A 7939-nucleotide genomic window follows, 5' to 3' on the forward strand; every position below is an offset into this window, starting at 1 on the left:
AAAACCTTGGATCTGTCGATGTAGCTCACTCGATCCCTGGACGATGTCCACCATAATACCAATGGGAAAAGAAATTTGACCTCATTTTAAAACGTCAAATAAAAATGGTCTGTCAAAACATACTTCCCAATTCTCACTCTAACAAAGATAAAGAGAGAGATGCAGGGAGAGGGAGAGAGGAAGATGGCCATGCAACCTTCCTGGGAGTTTGTCACGTAGACTCAGCAAGGCTTTGGTGTTTCTTGTGGGCGCTCTCTGCTTTGCACTCACGTGGCGCTCCCCTCAGAGAGATGCATTTTCAAATTATGGCTTTTTTTAAGTCTGGAATATCTTTACATTTTGTGACAAGACACCACAAAACGATTCCAAATGGGCATATCTCAGGTGCAGGAGAAAGACGATCATAGAAGGCAGGTGGGAGAGGAGACGGGATAGGCCCCAGAAACGCCTTACGCAGATGAGTTTTAGGGGTTGTACACATGCAGGCTGTGGATCTGAACATTATTGGCTGAAAGCTGCCCTCGCCCTGAGAGCCAGGGAAGGGGTCAGTGGCACACGACCCCCGGTGTGAACAGCCGCGCTTCCCACCCCACAGCGCAGCTCTGAGTATAGTGCAGAGACCATGTAAATGGGCTCTCTGAGTGCCCCTCAGAGAGTGCAAGGAAGGGCTTCTTTACCCTGGGATGGCACGTTCTTCATGGCAGGAACCAAGTCTTCCTGCTGGCTCACAGCAGACCGTTAATGGGAGCCGGGTGGCCCAATGCTGCCACTCCTTCCCCTATCCTCCCACACATCCATGCAGACATCCCTGACGGATCGTGACACACTTTTCAACAGAGCTGATGTGCAGCCTCAGAATCCTTTTCAACACAACCTGGGGAGGCTGTCCCAAACTATCACATTTAGCACTCTGAGATTACCCAAGTGACTGGCACCAACCACCCCCCAATACCCACACGCCCAGCAGAAGCCACAGGGCACACGTTGCCGGTCCCAACTGCCCCGTTTGCCTTCCTGGGAAACCCTGCACCCGATAAAATATTGCCTTGAAACGACCCTTGACTTTAGGACTTTCTCCAGCCAGTAGAGTGGAGGGAAAGTGACCCTGTGACTAATGAGCACTTGGAGAAACTCAGAGAAGAAAGGGAAGAAATGGGAGCACTTTCCTCTTCTGCAACAGGGAGTAGGTTGTGAAAGTGCTTGGTGTTTTTAACCTCTTGAGTTTCCCCCAGGCATCCATGGCTCTCTTGAAGGACGGAAGCAGAGGATAGGTTTGTGGCAAACAGGATCGAGTGCAGAGGGGGAGGCCAGACAGGAGTGTCTGTTGGCGGACTTCTGTGTATCAGCTGGTTTATCAGCGGGCGAAGTGGGCTTTCTGTTTCGAGCCTGGTTTGTCTGTCTGCCTCCCCATCTCTAACACAGAGACAGCGTGGCCGGGATGTTGCTTCCGGAGAAGGAGTCATCTGTATGCTGAGATGCTGGGGATCTCAAAGAGGTTCAGCAGAAGCCCCCGACCCCCCACTACCAGCATGGGTTGCCAGACTCCTGAGGATCTCAGCACGGCATCGTTTAACCTACTTGTTACTAAATCGGCAGCAACAGTTTTCATTGGCTGTGTGTGTTATATGCCTGCATGCTACAGAGCAGGTAATTATTATAAGTGAGGCAAGATTCACACTGAGAACTACAAAAAAAGACTTATTTCTCAAGTCGAGCTGTGCACACAACGTGCGTTTGCTTCGGAATGCAGATGCACTATGGCTCCGTCCTCTGCTCACTGTTCAAGGACATAAAGGGACAATCCTAGAGCGTGAGTTTCCTCATCCATAAAGCAAGAGCTGTGAGGTCATACTGGGGTCTCTGGGATCCCTTGTCCCTCCTCCAAGTTCCGATTCTCTTAATATTCTACATCGAAGTGAAAATTCCCAATGTCGCTTATCAATGGAATTGTTAACCAGCCTTTTTAAAGCCTTCGAGGCCAGGTTATCATGTCAGTACTGCTCAGAATTTGTCAGGAGCGCTCACATAGCCTAGAGTGGAGGGCAGAGTAGGTGTGAAATAAATAGCTGTTGAATGAATGAACACAGCCCTGGAGGTGATTAAGGCAGCGCTAGACCAGGACACAGTATCTGGGCAGGATTTAGACCCTGGGCCGTGAGTCATGCAAGTGGCGCTTCTTGCCAGCAATGTCCCAGTCATTAACAGAAGACAAATCCAAGCAGTGACATGACTCTTGTGACCTGGTCCTTCTAGAAATATCAGCCAGGCCATTTCCTCAAGTCACATGGTAGGCCCTGGGACTGGACTCCTTTCACATCCTTAGGAATGCGAGCTCTTGTCTTCCCAGGGACCCTCAAATACACACCCCATTGCTAATGTCCTCTGGGGAGCGGCTATGGGAACCTCAGTCCTTACAGGAAGGAAGAAGGTTCAGGGAAGGCCATGACCCACAGTTATTTTAAGCCTGAGTCCTCTCAGTTCAAGCAGAGGTCACACTTCTTTCTTGAAGGCAGAGGAGTCCCAAAGCTGGCATGGGTTTAATCAAAAGGATGCCAGCTTGGGATTTGGTAAAGGTGGCCTTCCCTCCACTTCTATTCCATTTATGTCCTAGAGCTTCTCTGAGCCTTGGCCTTTCAATCTTTAAAATTCATCTATTCAGAAGCTAAGAGGAACCTCCTACTTGCTGGGAGCAGTTCTAGATGCCGAAGATAAGGTTATTAAAAAAAAAAAAAGTCCCTGTTTTCATAAAACCTTTAGTGGCAGGAGATAAGCAATAATCAAATAAAAATAAAGTATGGCAGGTGATGGCTTAGGGGGAAAAAGATAAAGCCGAGTAGAAAAAAAAACCGGTAAGAGGAAGATTTGCTGTTTTATATGGGTATGGGCTGGTCAAGGAAGGTGGTGGGAACTGCAGTGCACACTCCCCACCCTTGCCCTCCAGGAGGGACTGAACTGGGGAGATACCCAGCGGGAGGGAGCTGGGAGGATATCCAGAGGAAGTGCATTCCGGGAAGGGCAAAGGCTCCCAAGGCAGGAGCAGAGCTGAGTGTTCCTCCCAGGAACAGAAGGCAAGTCATCAGGGCTGGGGGGAATCAACGGGGAGAGGAGCCCCTGTGAGTCAGGGCCAGGACTTGGTATTTCCTTCTGAGCGGGGTGGAAAGAAAGCCACGGGGGGCTTTGGACAGCACATTCAGAATGGGCTACAGGGTAGAAGCAAAGAGAACAATTAGGACAAGTGGTCGGATTCTGCATATTTGACAGGCTGTGCTCATCGACTTAATATAGAGTTTGAGAGAACTCTATATTAAGTTAACTTTAACTGCAGGATTTTGGGTCTAAGCAACTGGAAAAAAAAATCTGAGATTCGCTGGAACACTTGAGATTGTTAAAAAAGAAAAAAGCCATTTTACAAACATGGGGGAGCGCAGCTGTGGACCTATTACTGCTAGGATGGCTAGTAGAAATCCAAATGGACATGTTGAGTGCAGATTGGGTATCTGAGTCTGGAGACCGGGAGAGAATCCCAGGTTGGTCATGCAGTCTTTCAGAAGCAGGCTCTCTCCCCTGCACCACAGAGCACAGAAAATGATTTAAGTGGCTGTTTTCCCAGTTTTCCGGATGACTGTTCATGAATACAATGCCAAACGCATAGGAAGAGATTGATTCATTATATGTGACGTATGCTTTCCAGCCGTGGTCCTCAAAATGTCACCCCCCACACAACAGCATTGTATCACCTGCGAACTTGATAAAAATGCTGGTTGTCAGAACCCCACCCCAGACTGACTGCATTAGAAACTAGGGGTAAGGAGGGCACCATCAAGCCCTCCAGTTGTGGTGAAGCCCTGGCTTAATGCCTTGGGACGTTGGAGTGTAATTTCTTTTGGACCCTGAACGAGGGAGCCGTGAAACTCTAAAATGAGGGGATTGTAGTTCATGATACTTTGTTAAAGTAAAGCCTTTCTTCTCCTGTACCTTCTATCAGGCTAAAAGACTAAGCCATTGGCTTCCATGTATCCATGTGTTTCTAATTGGCTCCTGTGTCCATTGCTTTGCCCAGCCGAGTAGGCGATGGTGAGGACGTGCTTACGGTGTCTGAGGTTAGCACGAGGGGAGGTGCCTCGAAACACAGTCAAAAGGATGAGAGTAGAAATAACCCAGAGACTCAAAGTTCTTTCAAGAGCTGACTTATCTCCGGGATCTGTCTGTGGGAGAGGGCTTCCTTAGAGAACTATGAAGTCCAGCTATAATCCATGAGTCTTAAATATTTTAAGCTAATCTACAGATCATTTCCATTCCTAAAGGGGTAATGGGAACCATATCAGAGTGTGATGTCCATTCATTGAATGGGTAGATATGCCATGTGCTACATGCTAGATACTTTCTAATTTAAAAAAAAAAAAAAAAACGTAAAAAGAAGGGAAGAGGAGAGTTCCCTAACTGCGTGGGCACGGTTAGGTTTAGCTGGTAGGTGTTCTCAAAACTCCCTGCCTTGTTCCAGGCGCAGCTTCTCCGTGTTCTATCTGTTTGAACCTCAAGCGAGTTGCCTCCCGTGGATTTTAGTTGTCTTCATCTGTCACATGGGAATAATAATGGCGATATCTGCCTCCAAAGGGCTAGTCCTTATCACAAGGGACATGCTGTGTGTGTGTGCGCTTAAAAAATGATTGTATCGCTCACTTGAGATAAAGAGAACAACTCTAGAGTTTATAATTGTATGAGCCACATCCGGAACAATATCTGTACTTCGTATGCATTCAGTAAATAAGTCTCTCTGTATTTACCTAACCTATACATCCCACATAAACAGAATCCTACCATACGTAGTCCTTTGTGACTATCTCCCTTCACTTACCATACTGTTTCATGTTCCATCCATATTGTAGCATGGAGCTCTATTCCAGTTCTTTTTATTTCTGAATAATATTCCATTGTAGAAATATCTGCATGTTAGCATCCACTCACCCATTGATGGGCATTTGGTTGCTTCCAATTTTTGGCTATTGCAAGTACATCACTACGGATAAAGTGAACATTCACGCACAAGTCTTAATAGAGACATATGCTTTCATTTTTCTTGGGGAAACGCCTAGAAGTGGAGTTGCCGATTACATGACGCTGTGTTTAACCATTTAAGGAACCGCCGAGCTGTTTTCCAGAATGCCTGTACCATTTTACATTCGCACTAGCGATATAGAAGGGCTCCATTCCTCCACATCCTCACTAATATTGTAATTACCCAAATTCTTGGTATTTATGTTCAACACCCTAATTTTCAGCACATCTTCTTTTCCAATACATACAGTTAAGGAAATAAGTTTTCCCTCTAATTGGCTGCATTGTCACATTTTCTTTTTTCGTGTTGTATTCTGTGTCTGCTTAATTAAAAATATTGAAATGTCCTTATGATTTTCTTTTGACTCAGTGCTATCTAGATGTGTATTTCTTTTCTTTTTAAAAAAGATTTCATTTATTCATTTGAGAAAAAGAGAGAGAGAGAGACCATGAGCAGGGGGAGGGGCAGAGGAACAAGCCGACTCCCCACTGAGCGGGAGCCCTACACAGAGCTCGATCCCAGGACCCTGAGATCATGACCTGAGCTGAAAACCGACATTTAACCAACTGAGCCACCCAGGTGCCCCTAGATGTATATTTCTTAATTTCCAAATTTATTGTGAAAAGGGAACATACTTTGTGTGATTTAATACTGAATTTCACTGAGGAATATTTTACTGCCCATTATTAACAGTTATGCTCCAAAAGAATGTCCGATAGGCAATTATTAAATATAGTGTTTGATATTGGGGCATCAGGACACATTTTTCAGTCATGTTCCTCAGACATTGTATAAATACGCTGTATGATTACTGATTTTTGCCTTCTTTTTCTGCCAGTTACAGGGATAGGAATGTTACAATCTCCCAGTGTCATGACTGGTTTGTGTATTTCACGTGAGATTATACCGGCTTCATTTCACATATTTTGAGGTGGTATTTTAGGTGCGTTTTAAATTAAAAGTGACTAGATTTTTTTAAAAACATTTTATCATTGTAAAGTGACCATGACAACTAGTAAGGTTTCTTTTTGCCTGAAAAACTTTTGAATGTAACATAAATACACTAACTTTCTTTCCAGGACTATTTACATAACATTTTTCTGTCCTTTCTGTGTACCTCTATAGATGTCAAAAACACTTGCAAAGTACATATATTCTGATACTCTTCCTCTCTTAGACAGTGTTTAATCCGTTTATACTTGGACTTAAATTTAATATATTTATTGTAATTTTTAAAATTTTGTTCACTACCCTGTTTTTTCTCTTTTCTTACCTACCCCAGGATCTTTTTAATTATTATGTTTCCCTCTATTACAAAGTTTGTGTTACTGACCAGTTTTACCAGCTGACACAATTCAAATTAGCTTCATGTGGTGTGAGTTTACTTTTAAAGGAACTATTTAAAAAGCAGTGGGAAGGATTAAGGAAAACCAAAAAGCTTGTAAGGAAGGGGCTCAGTTTCAACCCCTACCCCTAAAGGAGTAAGAGAATCCACAGACAGAGAATCCACAGAGAGAAGTCTGAGACAGAGGGTTGCCTGATGGAAGGGGAGATCCTGAGTGAGGGAAGCAGCCAGCCCACTGCAACCAGACAGCCAGACAGTGGGGGAGATAAAAATCCCAGCCTCACACCCAACTTCACCCTCTCAGTCTTCTTCCCCCTCTGCCCTCCCACTGGTTCTCCCCTTTGGCGAATCCCATCAGAAGCCAGAAGGTAAAGGGTGCCCATCAATGCAGCCCAAACCAATCGTAGCTCCCAGGCACCATGCAAGGCACAGAGGGGTCAAGAATGGACCTGGGGGGGGGCGCCTGGGTGGCACAGCAGTTAAGCATCTGCCTTCGGCTCAGGGCGTGATCCCGGCGTTATGGGATCAAGCCCCACATCAGGTTCCTCCGCTATGAGCCTGCTTCTTCCTCTCCCACTCCCCCTGCTTGTGTTCCCTCTCTCTCTGGCTGTCTCTATCTCTGTTAAATAAATAAATAAAATCTTAAAAAAAAAAAAAAAAAATGGACCTGGGGTAGCAAAGGGAAGCTATCTAAGGAGAGTTTGGCACTGTTCCCATTCTTGATTAGAATTGCCTTTGAAGTTACAACAGGTGTACCTTCATCTAAAATTAAACAGTATCTGCTGACCTGGATAATGCAAGGTTCTTAAAACATGTCAACTACCTTTACTTCTCTTACACCTTATAAATTATTGGGGGTTCCTGTGTGGCTCAGTCGGTTAAGCGTCTGACTTCAGCTCTGGGTATGATCTTAGGATCCTAGGATTAAGCCCTGCATTGGACCATGCTTGCATCCCAGGTATGAATCCCACTTGGTCATGATGGATAATCCTTTTAATGTACTGTTGGATTCTATTAGCAAGGATCTTGTTGAGGATTTTGGCATCCATATTCATTAGAGAAATCGGTCTGTAATTCTCCTTTTTGAGGGGGTCTTTGCCTGGTTTGGGGATCAAGGTAATATTAGCCTCATAGAATGAGTTTGGTAGCTTTCCTTCTGTTTCTATTTTTTGAAATAGCTTTAGGAGAATAGGTATTATTTCTTCTTTGAATGTTTGGTAGAATTCCCCAGGAAAACCGTCTGGGCCTGGAGTTTTATTATTTGGAAGGTTGTTTATCACTGACTCAATTTCTTCATAGTTAATTGGCCTATTTAAGAAATCTATTTCTTCCTGTTTCAGTCTTGGTAGTTTATAGGTTTCCAGGAAGGCCTCCATCTCTTCCAGATTGTTTAGTTTTTTGGCATATAGCTGTTGATAAAAGTTTCTAATAATCCTTGCAATTTCAATGGTGCTGGTCGTGACCTCTCCCTTTTCAGTCATAATTTTAATAATCTCAGTCCTTTCTCTTTGTTTTTGGACAAGTTTTGCCAGTGGTCT

The sequence above is a fragment of the Ailuropoda melanoleuca genome, chromosome 4 (assembly GCF_002007445.2).
Source record: "Ailuropoda melanoleuca isolate Jingjing chromosome 4, ASM200744v2, whole genome shotgun sequence".
NCBI classification, from domain to species: domain Eukaryota; kingdom Metazoa; phylum Chordata; class Mammalia; order Carnivora; family Ursidae; genus Ailuropoda; species Ailuropoda melanoleuca.